The sequence below is a fragment of the Sebastes umbrosus genome, chromosome 16, assembly GCF_015220745.1.
Source record: "Sebastes umbrosus isolate fSebUmb1 chromosome 16, fSebUmb1.pri, whole genome shotgun sequence".
Lineage (NCBI taxonomy): Eukaryota > Metazoa > Chordata > Actinopteri > Perciformes > Sebastidae > Sebastes > Sebastes umbrosus.
The window spans coordinates 31,323,839-31,346,463 of NC_051284.1; the positions used below are offsets into that span (position 1 = coordinate 31,323,839).

General features: G+C 38.4%; 1 long non-coding RNA gene across 2 annotated transcripts in view; it reads left to right on the forward strand.

The window, feature by feature from the left end:
• Nucleotides 1-2,427: 2,427 nt before the first annotated feature.
• The window catches only part of LOC119504307, a 75,070-nt gene continuing 54,872 nt past the window's right edge, over nucleotides 2,428-22,625 (forward strand). For both annotated transcript variants that reach the window (XR_005210541.1, XR_005210540.1), the window contains exons 1-3: nucleotides 2,428-2,691; nucleotides 5,865-5,957; nucleotides 21,557-21,635. This is a non-coding gene — a long non-coding RNA (uncharacterized LOC119504307). The remainder of the gene's footprint in view (nucleotides 2,692-5,864; nucleotides 5,958-21,556; nucleotides 21,636-22,625) is intronic.

The following is a 22,625-nucleotide window of genomic DNA, read 5'->3' on the forward strand; positions in this document are numbered from 1 at the left end:
ACTCTTCTGCAGTGTGGAGTGAGCAGCATGCACGTGAGAGGTGGAGAGAGAGAGAGAGAAGGAGCGTGGTGTGTGAGTGAAGGCAGGCAGAGGAGCAGAGGAGCAGAGTACAGCAGAGATTCCGGTCCTGGAGACCAAAGCTACGGTCTCCCCCGCGTCCTCCGACCGCGGCCAACACTGTTTAACAGACGGGCTTCACTAGATACAACCAAGAGGTTTTGGTGCTTCACTGTAGTTTGTGTTGGAGTCTGAGTCTGAACAGCGGAGACACAACGCGAGGGTGCATGGGACACCGACCAGCAATGATTTATATGTGTAAGAAGTTACAAACAGTCCCTTTAAGAAAAAGGTTTTGTCGGGAACAAAATGAATGTTGGAGGCGGCGTGGTTTAAAAAAATTCCGACAATTTGTCTTTACATTTTTCATATTGACACGAGGTTGTGAAAGAGATGATTACATTTTGGGAAAAAAGTATAATATTGTCACTTTCTTTTAAACATATTTATTGTAAAGTGTACTTTCTTTATTTTGGTTGCAGCACTTCTAGTTTAATCAAACACACACAGAGAGAAGTTTAAAACAGCAACTCTCCAGTAAATGTCAGAAGTTGTTGAAGTTTGTTGAAGATGTTTTTCAGGTTTTATTTCGGGGACGAGCTGATGAGACGATGAGACGATGGTCTCTGTGGGGGAAACTGGATGTCAGCTGGTGTCAGAATGTTTCAGTGTTTCTCCGCCGTAATTGAAAATTATGTTGAAAAAGTAATTTAAAAAAAGCAAATTTAGACTTTGAGAAGTGTCTCGCAAAAAAACAAGACTCATTAAAAACTGCAGCAGCCTCCGTTCTCACTCAATTAAGAACGTCACTGGTGGAAATTAAACCGTAATTACACAGACTGCTGCTTTTATAGCTTTAAAAACACAGAAACAATATTATATATTAATCTATTACAGTTCTCTTTGTGGTGAAGATGTGTTTCTACCGAATATTCAGGTGTCACTCGAAAATTAAACCTCAAAGCTTTAATTCAGTCTCTGCCTCCGCTTCATATGTTAGTTAAAATACGCATTTTAGTCGTGTCACCAGGTTTTCACTCAATCCTATATAACCCCAATGCATTCATCGCTCTAACAGGAAGTAGCATCACTTGAGTCTCCTGAAGGAAAGGAACGTTTTCTCACTCCATTTTCTGATTTTCCTAATCTCAACGTACAGTTTTGTTACCTAAATGATCTCTTATAGATGTTATTATAAACTTAGGACTGATGTCCTGTGGCCACATGAAACATCTTCCATTTAGAAAAAGCCTTTAAAGGACTGTTTGTAACTTTTTACATGTATAAATCTACTGGGTCGGGATCCTATGCGCGCTCGCATGTGGCTACACTGTTCAGATAAGACTCCAACACAAACTACACGGAAGCACCAGAACCTCAAAGTTATATCTAGTGAAGCCCGTCTGTTAAACAGTGTCAACTCTTCCTGCTCTGCAGAAGAGTTAGTTTAGCTCTGAGAATATCTAGTGAATGTTCAGTGGACGTTTGTGCAGAAATAACTGCTGCAGCTCCTCCAGACCAACAGAGGTTTCCCGTGTCTTGTGAAGTGACGGGGCTCCGCAGAGAGAAACGTTATCGTCTCCGGCCAAAACTCCGGCGTCTCCCCCGTTCCCTCCGGCCGCGGTCGGGAGGCTGAGGCAGGAAAAGCCAACACTAGGATCAGCATTGATTCATGGAGAGACCTTGGTCTGGTCAGCTAACATTACTGCCAAGCAGCTGAAATATAGAGTGATATTGTGCTTTTAGCTGACGTGTGTCTCCTCACTGTGTTGAGTGATGCTCATTCATGTCTATGTAGAGCGAGCACAAGCGCCAGCAACAGGACGCTGACTTTAGTTGACTTAACGGCCACAGGTGAAGCTGTTAACAAGACATTATGAAAGTTACAAATAGTCCCTTTAAAAAATAAATAAAATAGACTGAGAATGACCAGTACATATTTTGGATAGTTAAACATGTATATTCTTAGAGACAGTGCTGGAAAAAAACACACATTTTGAGAAGTTAGAACATACTAATTGCACAGAATATACTATAAATGGTAAATGGACTTGCATTTATATAGTGCTTTTCTAGTCTTCCAACCACTCAAAGCGCTTTACACTACATGTCAGTATTCACAAACACTGATGGCAGAGGCTGCTAAGGTGCCAACTTTGCCCATCAGGATCTGATCTAAATGCTCATTCACACAATTTGGGGTTAAGTGTCTTGCTCAAGGACACATCGACATGTGACCTGGAGCAACCAGGGATCGAACCCCCTTCCGATTGGTGGACAACCTGCTCTACCCTCTGAGCCACAGCTGCCTCCTCTATAAGCACAATGATTTGCTGAGGAAGGTGTCAATCACGCTTCACCTGCAGCCTCGTCCCGCCCCCTCAGCTCTCAGCAGCCAATGGCAGCCTGGCATACTGAACACCAGTAGCAGTCCTGCAGCAGCATGGCCTAAACCTCTTTATACGTCTAAAGTAGAGACATATCTGAATGATCTGAAGAGAAAAAGAGGAAACTATCGAAGGAGAACGTTTTTTTTACATCCTTTTTGAGATATATTGATCCAGGAGGGATAACAAGAGACCGCTAACGTCTAGCTAGCACAGCTAAGCTAGCTCTGATGTCACAGTTGAACAGGTAAAAAGTTTTATTTGCTTTATTTGCTCTCTAGTTCAGAGGTTCTCTTTTCTGGCCTAGCGCCCCCATCAAATAAAATGTAGGCTAATTGCCTTCCTTAATATTAATGTTGATTATTATTAATATTATATAGATTATTTTTTATTTATATCCTCATCATATTATTACTTTAATTATTATTATTATTATTATTATTATGATTATTGTTATTATTATTATTCTATGTTATATCATTAAAAAAGCATTTGAATGTAATATATATTTATGAGTTTTGCAATAGTTATACATTTGACATTCAGACTTTAATTAGGTATCACAAACATACTTGCTAACTTTGAGACCTTAAAGAAAAGGAGGATTTGTAAACCTCTGGGTGTTTAGAGTTTCAGAGACTTTGTTTCCTGCTTTCTGGAGACTTCAAAAGAGGGAAAATAACAAAATAATAACTTCACTGCAACTGCATTTTATGTTAAACTTTTAATTTGACCTTTAACTCCCAGGAAAGAAACCTGAATAATTGGCTCCTCTGGTGTGAACTTGAATGTTGTAAAGTGTCAGACAGTGGGATGTGTGGAGGGAGGTCCAGAGCCTGGGTGCAGCTGAATGCTCTAGCACCGATGGGTGCTGAGATGTGAGGTGGGGATGGTCAGAAGACCAGCCGAGGATGAGAGCATCATGAATCTTTGGTGTAAAGTTCAAACGCCCCCCAAGAACACCTCAACGCCCCCCGATGTCCTCTGAACGCCCCCCGATGACCTCTGAACGCCCCCTGAGAGGAGTCCCGAGAAATATCTGTAAAAATGTCTCAAATGTCCCGGTTTTCACCACAATTAAAATAATGATAACAATATTATACTTACATAGACGTGTATCATGTTCCACTCATTCATTAATTTGTGCACGTGATGTGATAGAGATTGTTCGGGTTCAAAACTAAAGTTGAAAAATATTTTCCATAGTCCCAGACAACAAAACGTTTCCTCTGAGGAAAACTCTCTACGGGACTCCCAAACTGTCGGTGTGTCATGAGGAGAATCGCCTGATTAATGTGATTAATGGGGTGAAAGTAGTGAATGTGATAAGTCATGACTGTCAAAGCCTCTAATGCACTTGACACTGTGAGTACACTAGTGTTGATATGTACATTATGTGTATGGACTATTATGGAATACTTTTACTTGTAGTGGAGTATTTCCACAGTGTGGTATTAGTACTTTTACTTAAGTAATGTTTTGAAAGCCGTACTTTTACTTGTAGTGGAGTATTTTCAGTGTGGTATTAGTACTTTTCCTGCAGTAAGGCTTTGAGTACAGTACTTGTAGTTGTATTGTGGTATGAGTACTTTTCTGCAGTACTGTGACTCTTCCTGTTAACATTCATGTAGAAGTTAAAGAGAGTTGAACACTTTGACTCGTAGTTTGAGGATTATTGTTCGAGGAGCTGAGTAGAAGACGGAGGACGCCACAGAGAGACATGACCTCCATCTTGTCTTCAGGCTGCCTGTCTGTCTGCTTCCTGTCTCTCTCTCTCTCTCTCTCTCTCTCTCTCTCTCTCTCTCTCTCTCTCTCTCTCTCTCTCTGGTGTAACGGATTAAACCGTCTCGTGGCGCTCTGACGGGCCTCCGGTTGAGCCGGGCGGGGCTAAGCGCTGTCACATGTCAGCAGCGGGGGCAGCAGCCGATTGGTCGTTGGACAGCTCTATCGTCGTGTTTCCCCCACATCAAACACCTTCTCAACCCGTTGCTTTGACAACCGTCAGCCGGCAGCTGATTGGAGCCGACTGAGGCGGGTTCAGACAAGGCCTTGGGCCGCCACACAGCGCCAAGTCTGAGGATTTCATCTCATTTAATTTCATATTCTGGAAACATTAGTCGGCTTCAGTCAAAGATCTCTGATCCTAAAAGTAACTCCTCGTGACCTCGTTCTCTGAACGCCACAAACTCAAAACAAAAGTACAAATATCACTAAAAGTTTTTACATTGAAGTAGAAAAGTTGGCGTATCAATAAAAACTGGTCTGTCGAAGTTACCACGCTTTAATCTCTCAGAGGTTGTAGCTCAGTTTTAAAGCTGGAGTGAAGATTCTGGTATCACATGAAACCTGAGGAATCCATAGAAATCCAATAAAAGAACATTTCCTCGTCACGATTACAAAAGCATAAGTTTAAGATTACATTGCAATGCTTACATACACTCCACTTTATTAGGTACATGAAGAATCTAATGAATTATTATATCCAAAAAGTGCTGTTATGGCGCTGTTACGACCCATAACATTATAACGTTCTGATGCTTTACTTTATTTTATAATTTGTGGTTGGAGATGTGAAGGCAGCCTCTTCTCAGTCTCAGAAACTAAACATAATATTTTGTGTGAATAAATAAATAAATAAAAAATGCAAAAATAAATAAATATATTTTAAACTTTATAAAATAAATTAATACATAAATAAATAAAATTCAAAATTAAACAGAAGACTAAATAAATAAGTGAATTAATACAAAGATAAATAAAAAAATAAGCAAATTAAAACAGGGTTTTTGCCTCTCTATAAAGACATGTTTAAAGAAAAGAATATTGAAACAAATAAGTTTGTAGAAATTAATAAGGGGTGAAATGCAAAGGGAAAATCACACATAAATACATAAGTAAATATATACATTTAAAAATGAAAATGAAATAAATGCAAAACTAATAAATACATTTAATAAATAATAAAAATAAATATATAAACAAATTAAATTAAACAAGAGTAAATAATTAAGGGAATTAATACTAAATAAAGAAGCAAATAAAAACAGAAATATCAATTTATGTCACATTTTATAATTTATCTCGTTTTTTATTGCTATATATGTCTTTTTTTTATTTATTTTTGTCACGTTGTGTCCTCCATAGGCCTGCCCTGTGATTGGTGATAATAATAATACGTTTATATTCTGACTACAGGTGGCATTATGTATCTTACCGGCTTCACTTTATTCTATAATTTGTGGTTGGAGATGTGAATGAGTCTCAGAAACTCAACATAATATTTAGTGTGTTATTGATGCAGAGGTCTAGTCCACATTTCTGATTAATTTGTTAAACTTATGGAAGGCAAAAAGAGCAGTTGCATTATGATGTACAAAGAGGATAAAATGTTTAATTAAATCAAATGTCTGTCTTCTGCAGGATGATAAATCAGCGTCTGATGGATTCAGAGTGACGGCGACTTGATTCAGACGTTCGGAGGAAGCGAGACGCCTTCAGTCATCTAAAGAAAAGGTATTTAAAATCGTTTGTGTATTTGTCAGGTGACACTGATGATGTGTCACGTGATGCCAAACATGCAGGCTATTCAGAAGTAAAAAGGTATTTTTAGATGGTCGTCATCAGGATGAATTTATTCTCCGTCTGAGAGGCGAAGCAGCCTCACTTTGATTTTTCTTGATCAGATGTCTTTTCCGTCGTCTCCGTCTCCGTCACCGGCCGGCGGCCTCTCTCCTCCGTCTTCCCCTGATTTGACGCTTTGATTCAAGCACCACTGGGTGAAGCAAAATTTCATCAAACTTGTTTCCTGAAAAAAAAATGAAAGCGCTTATTTCGCTCTGCGGAGCGCGGCGCCGACAGCTGGCGGAGGCTGAGGCCGAGCGATGGATCCGTGTGACAAACACCAACAGAACCGGCACTGATTTCATGAAACACGTTTGTAGTTTCCACACTTAAAAATTTAGAAAAACTGAATTTCCTCATTTTCATCCATGAAACACAAACAGGACTCAAAATGAAGTCCTGCTGCATTTATACCGTAAAGTATCTCAAAAATGTATGTACATATTGTCTTCTTTCTCTTTTGTCTTTCCTCTCTCTGTAAAGCTCCGGTTCGGTTCAGGGCTGCAGCCGCACATTATTTTCTTCATTAATCAATTAATTGTTTTATCTTTATATTCAAATATTTTTCATAGAATTTTTTTCCGCTTTTATGCAAACAAAACTGGAACAAACCTGCTTACATACCTTCATATTCTATCACGCGTATGCACAGACATAACTATTGTTATAAATAACTAAATATAATAATAATAATAATATGATAATAATAATAATGATAATACAAACTAAATGGAACAGAAAATAAATAAATAATTAAAATTAATAAATACATTTATCTGATACCAGCGTGATAAAAAATATATAGTTTTTATTTATTTATTTATTTATTAACAGCTGTTTACTACTGAGCATGTACGGATGTGATACGATTGCTGTCTTTGTTGTACGACCTGGCTCAGGTTAAACTCTTTAATGTAAAACATGAACAAATACATACAGAGAATGAACGCCATAAAACTTTCTTTAATTGTTGGATTTTCCACGGTGAAATATCACCAAATGTCTGACGTGTTCCTCGCTCTGACCACCGTTATATTCTCCGCCAGCACCGCGCTGTTGTTGTTTACTGTCGTCACATGACAAAAGTTCTTCTTCTCTGCTCTAAACCAGTAGCTGCTAGTGTCAGCCGTGATTCCTCCAGGGCGACGGCACAGTGAAGGCTGCTGGTTTGGAGCGGAGAAGAAGAATTTATTTTATATTTTCTGTGTTAATAAATGATTTTATCTCCGGTTGAACAAGTGAATAGATGATGGTATCGGTGCGTAGACTGGCGTACTCGCCGATAACCGATCCCGAATTTTGGGCAGTATTGGACGCATTTCCGAGGATTCCTGATGTCTAGACGTGTTTCAGAGTCGCTGACTTTCCTCTGGTTGTTTTCTGGCTGTTTGGATCCAAACAGGCCGGCGCCGTGTTCAGGTTGCAGCCTTCCTCCTCGCCGCCAAGGCCACATATCCCACAGTCCTCCACCTTCCCATCAGCGAAGCAGCCATTAGCTGATTGGAGGCCGTCGATGTGTAAAAATATTCCCGCAGGCCGCCGTCTCCTCGGGGGGGGGGGGGGATTGAGGGAAGGGTGAGGGGGGGGGGGTCGGCGCTGGTGATACTGGTGATGGTGGCGGCGACGAGGAGGAGGAGGAGGAGGAGGAGGGGGTCCATCCATCCATCCGTTCAAATCAGCATTAATCAAGATGGCTCGCTTCATTCCTCCTCGTATCAAATCAGGCAAATGATTACTGGCATTCAGCCGACGAAGGCCGTCGACGGCGAGGGGCCGAGCGGCGCCGCAATCAGACCGCTCGCTCGCTCGCTTCCCCGGAGATCCCGCCGCAGAATCACAGTGTTTTTCTTCTCTTAACTAATCGTTTAATTAAAAGGACGATGATTGACGTGCGGGGAAATAAAAGAATTGTGTATTTAGATCAGCGCGACCTGAAAATACTCATCATTCAGTCGTCGTCGTTGTTTTTTTATTTATTTCTTCTTCTTCTTCTTCTTCTTCTTCTTCTTCTCTCAATCAAGCTCGGTTCCAGCAGAGATAATTTCATTTCCTCTGTGGTGTAAATACTGCAGACTGCCCCGGACACCACAGAAGAAGATTTAATCAGGCTTCACGTTTCTGATCTGAGGAGTTAAACTGTTAACAGCGGAGGATCTGCAGGGACACGTGCACATCTTCACATTCAACTAGGAGTTTATTTAGTCGCACATCAAGTGCAACTCCTAGTGCTGAACATAAAGAGTTAAAAGGAACACGAGTTTAATAAAGAAATAAAAACATTAAAATGAATATAGACAGTATAGTATAATAAAACTAGTAACTAGGTAAAAGCCAGGCTAACAAGTGTTCCACTCTCATGTTAATAAGAGTATTAAATACTTGACAAATCTCCCTTTAAGGAACATTTAGAACAGATAAGAAACGCACGATTCATTTGTGATTAATCCAGATTAAATATCTGAATGGACTGACGGCCCTATATATTAAATGTGCAGTTGATTGCGTCTGTTCCCAGAAACCAGAGACCTCAGTGAGTCTTTGTGTTCCCACTTTGATTTGTCTGTGACCAAAGAAGTGTTGTTTGTTTCTAAACAGACGTATTGTGAAGGTGAAATGTGACACCAGGTAGGAAGCTCACCTGAGTAAACACAAGATGGTTGTAGCTCCAGGCACTTTGTGAATGTATAATTAAAAACACAAACAAACAGGAGCTCATCACGAGGTCCATTTTATAATCCCTCGCCAATTTATGTCGCAATGTGTTCACTGTCATCACGTCAAGAGTTCTCTGGACATGTTTTGGACATTTTTCCGATTTTTTCATACATTTTTCGAACATTGTCCGAAAAAAAAGTTAAAAAAAATGTCAGCAAAAAAGGTAAAAAATATCAGAAAAATGTCTGAATAAATGTCCAAAAAATGTCCGATAAAAAGTAAGAAATGTAAGAAAAAGAATAAAAAAAAGAATGAAAAAAAGTCAGAAAAAAGTAAAACAAAAGTACAAAAAAAAAGTCGGAAAAAAAGTTTAAAAAAAAAAAAATCTAAAAAATGTCCAAAAAGTGTCCGATAAAAAGTAAAAAAGAAAATGTCAGAAAAATGTCAGAAAAAAAGGTTAAAAAAAATACAACAAATGTAACCAAAAAAAAAGTTTAAAAAAGGCCGAAAAAAAGTTTAAAAATTGTCCAAAAAATGTCCGATCAAAAGAAAAAGAAAATGTCAGAAAAAAGTTTAAAAAAAAGAAGGTCAGAACAAAAGTTAAAAAAAATTCAGAAAAATGTCTGAAAAAAAGTTTTAAAAAAAATAAATCTAAAAAGTGTCCGATAAAAAGTAAAAAGTAGTGCATTTATTGCGGACTATATTCAGGTGCGGATGAATCCACATGTGGTGCTGTAGTGAGTATTAGTGGCAGCAGGACGGTGGATGAGGGGTTAATCAGAATAAACTACAGTGTGTGTGTGTTCATGTTAGTACAGTTATTCATTACCTGTACATGAGCTTCTCTTCCCACGCTCCACCTGTTCCTCCGGGTGTCTGGCTGAGAGCCTCACCACGCCCCACCCAGGGACCAGCTGTGGTTTTGGGCCATGCTACCGACCGCAGCCCCCCGGCTCTCCAATCCCTCCTGGAGGTCTGAGAAACACAGCCAGAGGCTTCTCCCAGAACCGACCAGGCTGTCATTAAATCACTGATCTGATCATTAGAGGCCACCGGCGGGGTTGGCTTTCTATCACGGCTGCATGTTCTTCATCATTTACTGATGTTGGAATGACTTTTAGTGCTGTAAAGAAGCATCCGAATAACCAAAACGACACAAAATAAGACAAAAACCAGCTTCTAAACCACCAAGAGATGATACGGAGGAGGAGGAGGAGGAGGTGGAGGAGGAAGAAGAGGAGGAAGAAGAGGAGGAGGAGGAAGAGGAGGAGGAGGAGGAGGTCCACAGGGAGTCCCGAGCAGCTCTGGGAATGTTTGGTATTAGCCGTCCGAGGCGGTGCGAGGCGGTGCGAGGCCCAGGTGACAACAGATTGTGTTTCAGGGTAATTGAAGGATCGCTGGATTAAGATGTGTGGCGGTGGATCAACAGACAGCCCAGAAGGTTCTGTCACACTGACTCTGTCTCAGTTCGTTCGTTAGTCAGTTCGTTAGTGAGCAGGTCCGGAGGAGGCGGAGAAACACACTCAGGTGTTTGTTGTCACACACGAGGACACAGCTGGTCATTTACACAACATCAGTTTCACTTTCTGTAAACATGGAGAAGATCACGTGACAGCACACGGCTTACTACGGAGTCCCTGAAGTGACAACATTTTATACTAGGGCTGTCAACTGATTCAGATATTTAATTGTGATTAATCACAAATTAATCGCATGTCTTTCATCTGTAAGTAGCATGCAAATGATGTCCATAAGGCTACAATATAAACATAATATATGCAAAGAAATGTAAGTAAGTCATAACATTTAAAATAAGAAATAAGAATATAACAAATATGTACAAATATTTGCATGAAGATGTGCAATATATAACAAATAACCAAAGTGCAAATACGTAAATACAAACTGCTTATAAGTGGGTTCTATTCTAAGTGTGTTAAATATAATTGCAAGAATGGTATAAATACAAATGAGATAAGAATATTTCTTTAAATATAAATTAAATAAGAATATTTATGGAAATATAAATAAGAATTAGATATGAATATTTCTTGAAATATAAATGAGAATTAAATAAGAATATTTCTTGAAATATAAATAAGAATTAAATAAGAATATTTCTTGAATATATGCAGAGATATTAACAGGTAGTAAAACAGTAGTAGAAGTGTTTATAGGTAAATTGACAATATAAAAGTTTTATCAGCTACATGAATTGTTTCTAATAAAAAGAGCTTCTTATGCTCATAAATAACTTTCGGGTGTGAAGCAGAAACTTGTGGAAACAAACAAACTTAACACATTTTGACAGAAAAGTTCCTCAAGTTTTGTTTTTTACTAATTAAAGACTGAAATCATGTTTACAGGACAGTTTTTTTGGTGTGAGGACCAATTAGCCGGGTCACACTGACCAGCTCTTGTACCTCAGAAATGTACTTAAAGTTCAGTTTAATTTAGTAAATGTACTCCGTTAAATCCAACCGCTGGAAACTGATCAAGAGAAGAAGAAGTCTGACGTTATTTTAATAAGCTAGTTAACATTTGTGTGTGTTTCTAATTAAAATACAAGACAGCCCGTTCTGACGGGGAACTGAAGACGTTATGTCTCTCTCTTCAAAGCCACCAGACTCCATTCACAAAAACAGTCATTTTACCTCCCAGAACACAGGACTGGTCTAGCACCTTTGCACTCCAACTGTGCGTTCCAATACTACCGTACTATTTAGTATGCCGGAAAATATTTAGTATGTCCCAATACATAGTATGTCATATGATGATCGATTCATCATTTTAAGTAATTTTGTAAGTAAAACATATTTAAAGATTTTGCTGCTCCAGCTTCTTAAATGTGAATATATTTATATTCATATATATATATATTTATAATTTCATTTAATTTGATTAAATAATGTAATTTAAGTTTGATAATCAATCAATAATTTTAAGTAATTTAATATAATATTTTCTATATTTAGTAATTTATCATTTACATTTATATTCATAAATATTTATAATTTAATTTAATTTGATTAAATAATGTAATTTAAGTTTGATAATCAATCAATAATTTTAAGTAATTTGATTTAATATTTTTTTTATTTATTAATTTATCATTTAAATTTACATTTATAATTTTATTTAATTTTATTAAATATGTAATTTAAATTTGATCATCAGTTAATCATTTTAAGTCATTTCATTTAATATTTTTAATATTTTTAATATTTAGTAATTTATAATTTATATTTATTATTTTATTTTATTAAATAATGTAATTACATTTTGATCATCAATTAATAATTTAAAGTAATTTCTAAGAAAACATCAAATCTCCAGCTCCTCATGTTTTTTTATTGGTGTCTGATATTAAACTGAAAATATTTAGTTTTTGGAGCGTTGATCAGACAAAACGAGACATTTTATGATGTATATTTCTCAGTATTTGACCAGTGACCTCTCAGATGATGGTATTTTAGACGTTAATGGTCGCAGCAGCAGGACGTCTTCAGTGAAACTCGATTAAAGAAGACGACCGACGCTCGTCTCCACCGTTCAGGGTCGGGGGACAGAGGGACACCCTAAACAATCCCACGACCCGCCTCGGACCCCTGAGCCATATTTCTAGAACGCCGGCCCTGGGGGGACAGCGGCGGCGACGGTGGCGGCAGCGGGGGGGCCACAGTGATACCTGTTGGCCCCTCCCCTCTCTTCCTGATTGACAGATGGCTGCTCCATTAGATGAGAATGATAAGTGGCTCTCCGTCGGCAGAAAGGACTTCCTCTTGACCTCTGACCCCCAACCCTGACTCTTGACCCCTCTCAGGGGTCGCCCCCCCACGCCCCGCCCTCCTGTGTGACGGTCTCTGGGCCGTCCACAGGTGCAGCTCTGCACTAAGTGATGTGGAGAGCAGCTTTTGTTCCTCTGAAGGAGGAATCTGTCGAAAGAAGACAGACGAGGGAGAGAATGAAGAGCTGGAGAGTCTTCAGAGAGAGATGAAGAGATAAAGAGGGAGAGGATGACACCGATGAAGAGATAAAGAGAGAGAGAGGAGGATGAGACCGATGAAGACATAGAGAGAGAGGAGGATGAGACCGATGAAGAGATAAAGAGAGAGAGAGAGGAGGACGGAAAAGTGAAAGAAGAAGTTTAAGCTTCAAAATGAAGCTTTTAAACGTCACTTCCTTCAGTCAAAGTCACGTTAACAAGCCAAGTTACAAGTACTCTAATTAACTCACACTATGAGGTACTTCTACTCTCTTAGAGTATTTCTATTCTCCACAACGTTATACTTCTACTTCTCTACATTTCAGCAGTGGAGGAAGAAGTATTCAGATCTTTTACTTTCCTTTGAAAATGGACATGACACTTTTTCTTCGTCAAAATGCAGCTTTTTTATATTTAGTAATTTATATGTATAATGTAATTTAATTGTAAAAGTCACGAATCTTAAATATAGAACAGAAGTTTCCTTTAAAAATATGTAAAATAATATATTCAACAGAAGGATCAGACAAAAAACAAGTAGGTTTTCACATACATATATTCGTTGGTGTTTTGTTGCTGAACAATAAACTTAATATAAGAGAAACTAAAAAAAAAAAAAAAAAGCTCCGCAAAAGACAAGAATCATATAAAATTTACAAAGAAAATATGTATAATATGCAAAGTGTTTAAAAACGAGGAAGATTGAATGTGCAAATGTTCACAAGCAACAATTTTGATTATCAATTAGTCATTTTAAGTAATTTTTTAAGTACAAATATAAAACATTTTGCAGCTCCGGCTTCTCAAATGTGAATATTTTCTGTTATTTTTATTAGTCTTTGATATTAAACTGAATATATTTTATGTATTTGAACAAAATTAGACATTTGAAGGCGTCACGTTGAACTCCCGTTATGTTTATTTTTTCCTTTATAATTAGTTGATTAATTATTTTGTCATCCAACAATCAGAAACCAAGTAAGTTTTCACATAAAATGAATTTATATTTTAGTGCAGAACGGTCACAATAAACACGGGAAGAGAAAAACAAGTATTGCAAAAGTCACGGTGGATGAAGTATTTAGATGTTTTACTTCACTAAAGTAAAGTGAAAGTATAAAAGCATCAGCATCAGAATAAACTTAAAATATCTTAAATAAAAGTACTCATTAATAAACATTAATTAATATCACTTTAATGTTGCAGCTGGTAAAGGTGGAGCTACTTTTAATTACTACATAGTTTTAACTGCTTTATGGACAGTTTGGTAGCCATAAAAAACATATAAATGGCCAAATGTATGCGGACATCCCGATTCAATTTATATCATTAAAAATTAAGCCCAATAAGAAAATGTTGACAAATCTTAAATAAATGAATTTAAAGTTTTATTTATATTAGAGCTGTCAAAGTTAACGTGATAATAACTCGTTAACGCAAATTACTTTTAACGCCACTAATTTCTTTAATGTGATTCTTAGGTTGCAGCGGCTCAGTTTTAAAGCTAGAGTGAAGATCCTGGTATCATATGAAACTATAAAACCTGATGAATCCATCGGTACCAACCAGGTCAGACTAGCTGGTCATGAAGGAGGTTAAATAACGCTCCAAACTTACGCTAAATGTTGGCGAGGAAAAACTGTCATGACCATTTTCAAAGGGGTCACTTGACCTCTGACCTCCAGATATGTGAACGTGTGAGGGTTTTTGTCCGAAAATTGATAAAAAAGTCTGAAAAATATTTGAAAAAAATGTCCGAAAAATGTTCAATAAAAAGTCTGAAAAATGTCCAAAATTGTCACAAAAAATGGCGGAAAAAAATCCGAAAAAAAACAATAAAAAGTATGAAAAATGTAATTTTTTTTTGTTGAAAATTGTCAAAAAAAGTCAGAAAAATGCCTGGAAAAATTGTCTGATAAAAAGAACGAAACAATGAAAGAAGAAAAGTCCGATACTGGTATCATAGTAAACTATAAAACCTGATGAATCCATCGGTACCTAACATGTCAGACTAGCTGGTCATGAAGGAGGTTAAATAATGCTCCAAACTGTCAACTGTCATGTCCATTTTCAAAGGGGTCCCTTGACCTCTGACCTCCAGATATGTGAATGTAAATGGGTTCTATGGGTACCCACGAGACTCCCCTTTACAGACATGCCCACTTTATGATAATCACATGCAGTTTGGGGCAAGTCTGAGCAGTTTGAGCATATTGTTTTATGCTAAATGCAGTACCTGTGAGGAATTCTGGACAATATCTGTCATTGTTTTGTGTTAATTGATTTAAAATAATAAATATATAAATACATTTGCATAAAGCAGCATATTTGTTGATAAGAGTATTAAATACTTGACAGATCTCCCTTTAAGGTTCATTTAAAAACCGCCCTAATTCTCATATTTATCATCATCATGAGGGTGAAACCGTTTTAATTATTACAGTTTAGTTATGTTTGTAGAGTTTTGGTTTGTTAATGTCCCCGTCGAGTGGACGAGCTTCGTCTCCCCGCCGGCTGTAGAGGGTCTGGTTGTTATTACTGTAGTTATTTTATGATTATTATTTAAAGTAAAGCGTGTAAACGGGGCTCAGGTCCTCAAGCCGGCCCGGTCCGCCGCTCTGGACTCCACTAATAATTATAATACTTGAGCTTCCTGTATTGTTCTCTTTAAAGTGTTTACAGTAATAGCAGCTCTGCCAGGAGTGGACCGACTCTCTCTCTCTCTCTCTCTCTCTCTCTCTCTCTCCGTATTAATAAGCAGAGCAGTACTCAGCACAGCGCGTGGTAAAGCTTCGCCATGATTACAGTACGCCATCAAGAAAATTAGTTGTTTCCCACACACAGCAAAGCACAGCGAGGGGTTTGCAACATAACAAGTTGCTTTTGTTTACAGCGGCTCGCTAGCTGTTTTCATTATGCCGAGACGAGCCCGTAGACCGAGCCAGCTGCCACAAATCACACATTCAATTATTCTGCTTTGCTTATGAGCATCCAAATATTTAGTCCACTTACCGCGAACAAAAACAGTAGTAAAGTGATTACAGCCGCTGAGGAGTCGAGTTCTCCTCCGAGAGGGGAACGGGAGGAAGGAAGGAAGGAAGGAAGGAAGGAAGGAAGGAAGGAAGGAAGGAAGGAAGGAAGGAAGGAAGGAAGGAAGGATGAAGAGGAGGAGGAGGAGGAGGAGGAGGGAACGTGGAAACTGTTGGCTTGTTCAGCTTAACATAAACAGACGTGTTTAAAGGTTAAAGGGTTGAGAACAAACAGGAGAAGGAAGTTAGGAGTGATCTTAAGGAAAGAAGGAGAGGTCGACTAAAAGGAAAGGAGGTAAGGATGGAACAGAGGAAACTGAGGAAGAGGGAATAGGAGGAAGGAAAGGAAGAAAGGAAAGATGTAAACAAAAAAGGAAGGAAGGAAAGATGGACAAGGAATAGGAAGGAAGGAAAGACGGACAAGGAATAGGAGGGAAGGAAGCAAAGAAAGGAGGGAAGTAAAGAAGGACAATAATTGGAAGGAAGGAAGGAAAAGTGGACAAGAAATAAGATGGAAGAAGGGAAGGAAGGAAGGAAAGATGGAGATGTAGGAATGAAGAAAAAGGAATAAAAGAAGGAGACATCAGAGTTTATATTTAGTTTAGTTTTTACCTGATAACTTGTGTAACTTTATTCATCTCATGTCAAATCTAAATGTACAGTAAACATCATCTCAGATCAATGATGAGAGAGAGTCCATTCAATAAAGAGAGACGCAGAGAGAGAGAGAGAGAGAGAGAGAGAGGGAGAGGAAACAACAGAGAGGCAGCAGTCAGTTTAACAGTGAGGAGGTCAGAGGTCAGAGGTCAGAGGTCGGGTCTCAGGTCTTTGAAGAGGAAGACGAGCCGGTCTCTTCATCGGGGTTCAGACTCCCAGCAGGCCTGTTGAGGAGGATTACACGCTTTGATAGAAACACTTTAAATCTACGGCGGACTAATCCTTTAAAGGCTTTAACACCTTAAATCACTTCCTCTGTGTGGGCCGCCGAGCAAGGCACCGACACCGGCAGGGTCACGGGTTCAACTCCCTCCTTTACAGGGAAACATACCGCCTTAAATCACTTCTTCCTTTAGTATCAGCTGGTTGAAACATACCGCCTTAAATCACTTCCTCCTTTAGTAACAGCTGGTTGACGTTCTCCGTTAGATTCAGAGGAGAACCCTTTAGAACAAATGACCAGAAAACAAGTTGATTAATTTATAATCATTTTTAAGGAGGAGACTCTGATGGTCACTGATGAGGTTGAAGGGATCCTATAAGAGGTTCTTGTGATCATTGAGGAGGCTCTGTGCGTCCTTTAGGAGGTCTCGGAGGTGGTTCTAAAGGTCCTTTTAGATGTTCTGGTGTTTCTTAAGGAGGTTTTAGGTGTCCCTTAGAGACTTGGATGGTCACTGATGAGGTTGAAGGGATCCTATAAGAGGTTCTAGTGGTCCTTTAGGAGGTTCTTGTGAAGTTCTAGAGGTCAGTGAGGTGGTTCTAAAGGTCCTTTTAGATGTTCTGGTGTTTCTTAAGGAGGTTCTAGGTGTCCCTTAGAGACTTGGATGGTCACTGGTGAGGTTAGGGATCATATAAGAGGTTCTAGTGGTCCTTTAAGAGGTTTTAGTGGTCACAGAGGAGGTTCTAGGTGTCCTTTAGGAGGTTCTAGTGGTCCTTTAAGAGGTTCTTGTGATCATTGATTAGGCTATATGTGTCCTTTAGGAGGTCACTGAGGTGGTTCTAAGGGTCCTTTTAGATGTTTTGGTGTTTCTTAAGGAGGTTTTAGGTGTCCCTTAGAGACTTGGATGGTCACTGGTGAGGTTGTAGTGATCTTATAAGAGGTTCTAGTGGTCCTTTAAGAGGTTCTTGTTATCAACGAGGAGGCTCTGTGTGTCCTTTGAGAGGTTCTAGTGGTTCTTTAAGAGGTTCTTGTGATCAATGAGGAGGCTCTGTGTGTCCTTTAGGAGGTTCTAGTGGTCCATTAAGAGGTTCTTGTGATCAACGAGGAGGCTACGTGGCACCATTTAGAAGTTCTAGTGGTCACTGAGATGTTCTAGGGTTCCTTTTAGATGTTCTGGTGTTTCCTAAGGAAGTTCTAGGTGTCCCTTAGAGGCTCAGCTGGTAACTGATGAGGTTGTAGGTATCCTATAAGAGGTTCTAGTGGTCTTTTAAGAGGTTCTTGTGATCAATGAGGAGGTTGTAAGAACCCTTGATATGTTAGTGGTCACAGAGGAGGTTCTAGGTGACCTTTAGGAAGTTTAAGTGGTCCTTTAAGAGAGGTTCTTGTGATCAATGAGGAGGCTCTGTGTGTCATTCAGGAGGTTCTAGGCGACCTTTAGGAAGTTCTGATGACCACTAAGAAGGTTGTAAGGACCCTTGATGTGTTAGTGGTCACAGAGGAGGTTCTAGGGGACATTTCACATGTTCTATGCTGCTCTAAAATTGATGCATCAGTTTTTACTCTGATAATATTTCAGATACATCTTACTGTGGAACGCCTACTTTTACTTTCGATACTTTAAGTTCATTTATTAAATAATATTTCGGTACTCTTACTTAAGTAGGATTGTGAATACTAGAGTATTTGTTGTACTTTAACTGCAGTAAAAGATCTGAATACTTCTTCCACCAGTGTGGAGATGTTTCTATCGCTGAACGGAGGAGAATTTCGTATTTAAGAGGAATCATGAATTAAAAAACTCTTTTAAGTGTAAACTACGAGGAACAAACACTGAGAGAAAACCGCTTTTCTTTTCCTGTTTCAGTTTTGTGGAGCATTTCACAACAAAAAAGAGACACAGTTTGTAACCTCTGCAAAGACTCACACCTCCACCCACACAAACAACACAGCAGACACAACAACAACAACAACAACAACAACCAGTATTTACCAGACTCTGAGCAGAACCGGCAGCCATGACGGACCTGCAGAAACCCCCTGAACACATGACTCATCCAGCATCCACAGGAACTGCCTTCATGGGACTGACAGCATCATTTCAGAGTGAAAACAGAGAGCAGGGAAGGTGACGGGAGAATATTAAAAAGAGACATATATAAATATATATATAATAGGAGGAATAGTTGGAGGGAGACGGGAAAAAGCCAAAAAGTGGAAGCAAATCCCTCCGGAGGCCGAGCAGACGGGAGGAAAGAAATGTGAAAGAGGTTGAAGGTCGGACGCTGAATCTCAGAGAATTTAATATGTTGTGTGATAATAATCTGCTCCGGAGGTTAACTTCACTCTGAAAAGCTCCAAACCTCCAAACCAGTCGTGAAAATATCTACTAACTACTATCTAATGCTCTATTTCCTCCTGTTAGTTTGATCAAAACTACAATGAGCAGCTGTTTGAGGTGATGAAACTATATACTAGGGTTTTTAAAAAAACTTCAATAGGAACCAACGGGCTACAGACAGGAAGTGGGACAGGATTGAGAGATGGACGAACACGTTTTGGTTCTACACTTGAAAATATTGTCAGCTTTATCCCTTAACTTTAATCTTATAAACGAAACTGCCTTAAATCTGGTGATTATTTTCTGTAAATATTATATTTCTTTCATCTTATTTTTGTTTTTATCTTATATTTTAATTACGCATGTTGTCTTGCATTCTTATTATTCATACACCGTTCGTAGCTATACCTACAAAAAATAATGTAAACAAGATCAATTTGTATGTAATCCACGTAATCGTGAACCAGGAAGTATAAAGAGCATCAAAGTCTGTGTAGGGAGGATGTCGGGATGGATGGGTGGGTCAAAAAACGCCACTATTGGTGCCCCGTGTGAGGCAAAAAGTCAAAGTTGATTTATCTGTCACATAACTTCTATACTTAAGTTACACCACTTCTGGTGTTATTTTAACCCAAAATCACCATCTTTTCCTAAACTTTCCTAAACTAACATGTGAAAACGGAGGTTTATTTTGAAAAGAGACTGTATGGATGTAACGAAAATGTACACGTTTTGCTGGACATTCGAAGGAAAACATGCCAAAAAAATGGGGAATATCTTTTTGTAGGATATCATACAAACCGTAGTAGTAGCTTTGGAGTTTTCCTAAGGATAGTTAGGAGTCATTCTCTGAGAAGAAAGCTGATAAAATTATCTCTCTCCTCGGACTAACAGTGGAACCAAAAATGTGTCAGTCATAATATTTTTGGCCAGAAGTACGGTACTTAAGTATTTCCATTTTCTACTACTTTATACTTTACCTATACTTTTAGTCAGGCTGTTCTCATACACTGTTCATAGCTAAACCTACGAAAAGTATTGCAATGTTAATTTGTTTATATCCCATGAAGTTATTTCGTTATTTAAGTTATTTAATCCACGTAATCGTGAACTAGGAAGTATAAAGAGCAACAAAGTCTGTGTAGGGAGGAGGTCGGGGTGGATGGGTGGGTCAAAAAAACACCGCTATTGGTGCCCCGTGTGAGGCCAGAAGTCAAAGTTGATTTATTTGTCACGTAACTTCTATACATATATAGTTACGCCACTTCTGGAGTTATTTTTTAACCTAAAACCACCATCTTCTCCTAAACTTAACTAAATAGTTTCCTGTGAAAACGGAGGTTTATTTTGAAAAGTGACTGTATGGATGTAACGAAAATGTACAAGTGTTGCTGGACATTCGAAGGAAAACATGCCAAAAAATGGGTAACGTCTTTTTGTAGGATATCATACAAACAATAGTAGTAGTAGTAGCTTTGAAGTTTTCCTAATTCCATTTTCTACTACTTTATACTTAACCTATACTTTTACTCAGGCTGTTCTCATACTCTGTTCATAGCTATACCTACGAAAAATAATGTTGTGTTAATTTGTATATATGTTATTTTGTATGTAATCCACGTAATTGTGGAAGTATAAAGAGCGACAAAGTCCGCGTAGAGAGGAGGTAGGGGTGGATGGTTGTGTCTAAAAACACCAGACTGTGTGACCCGTGTGAAGCCAGAAGTCAACATTGATTTATTTATCACATGTCTGTATTTGTCCGTACTTAAATTACGGCACTTCCGGAGTTATTTTAACCCAAACCGCGATCTTTTAGTAGGTTTATTTTGAAAAGACTGGAGCGGAGCGCGTTGCTGGACATTTCTAGGAAAACGCACGAAAAATACGGTGTTGAAAGTCGTGCTGAGCGTCACAAAAAAGGGAAATTTGTGTCTATGTACACGAATAAAATAGATTAAATTTCACAAATGCTATGCTGTGAGTCATTCCCTGAGAAGAAAGCTGATAAAATGCTCTCACTCCTCGGACTAAAAGTGGAACCAAAAATACGTCAGTCTGGCCAGAAGTACTGTACTTATGTACAATTTTGAGGTACTTGTACTTCTCTTAGGTTTTTCTATTTTCTACTTCTTTCTACTTCTATTCAGGCTGTTCTCATCCACCGTTCATAACTATACCTACGAAAGGTAATGCACTGTTAATTTGTTTAAATCAGTGTGTATGTATGGTGCCCCGTGTGAGGCCAGAAGTCAAAGTTGATTTATTTGTCACGTAACTTCCGTACTTTAGTAGTAAGTTTAACCCAAACCACCATCTTTTCCTAAACTTAACTAAGTAGTTTCCTGTGAAGTTTATTTTGAAAAGACATTTTGACATGTATACATGTAACGAGCAGAAACTGACTGGACACTCGTTGGAAAATTCACAAAAAATGGGGAATAACTTTTTGTAAGATACTTACGGCGCTCTCGCCACAAAAAAATTAAACATCTTTTTTCTCTTAAATGCTGACATTTGTCATGTTTGTTATATAATAGTTCATTATCCATTTATAAATCAGCTTAACTATGTTAAATGTTCACTCATTCATGTCTGTAATTGTAGGTCGGACAGAAACCAGAACAGAAGAAAAGTTGCCCTGCTCGGAGGATAGACGACCTCAGAGATAACCAGCATGTGTGAGGTAAGAACATATATTTACACATTGATGACATACTGGTGATACTGGATTCACTGGTATATAATACTATAATACTCACATAATATTCACACTGGAACATTATAGGTCTAAGGTGTGTTTAGTGTTAATAGTTAAAGGTCTTTCCTGTGTTATTTGTAGCCTATAGTATAGTAGGGTTTCAGTCAGGATGCTCCTACACATTCTCAATATATTATTATTATTATTATTTATCACAGCCTTCATCTGAACATTTAACTCTTCTGTAAAATCATATTCTATAAATCAGAAGAGCAGATTAAGAAATCGTTTAAATGATGTTTCATTCATTATATTTGTTCACAAAGAAAAAAAGTTCTGACGAACAGTTGACTAATTATTTAAGGACGTGAACATTGTATTGATAATTGACCCTTGTTCTCCCCCGTGCCGTGCGTCGGCTCGTCCAGATGCTCCCCGCGTAGTCTTTATGATATGTGCTATTGATTAACTGTCTGTTACTGTCAGCATTGATTGTGACCGGTGAAAACAGGTTGGAGGAGCGCAATACTTTACATAAATGCTGTAGATCCGGGGCATGTTCTCTTCTCAGCGTGTTCTCTGCAGCACGCAGCGGGTTAGGACGTCTTCACTGGGAAAAACTGAAACTATGTGATGTTCACTTGTTCGCATCGCGTCCAGTTTGGAAGAAGTGTTTGGAGGCTCGGCGCAAATACGCTGGCGCTGCACCGTTCTGAATCTCCCAGAGAACCTGAACTGGACTGAAGTTAATGTTTTCCATGTCCATTTATGTTGGTAATATCACAGAAGCTTCTTATCACAAGAACTTAACTTAAGAAGATTGATGATATGATGTGATATGATATGATATGATATGATACGATATGATATATTATGATATGATGTTATATGATGTGTTCATTAGGGTGGAAATCCATCTACTAAGCCAGCAAAACTTGGTTGAATGTTTCATTTCCACTTTAAAAACTGTTTACT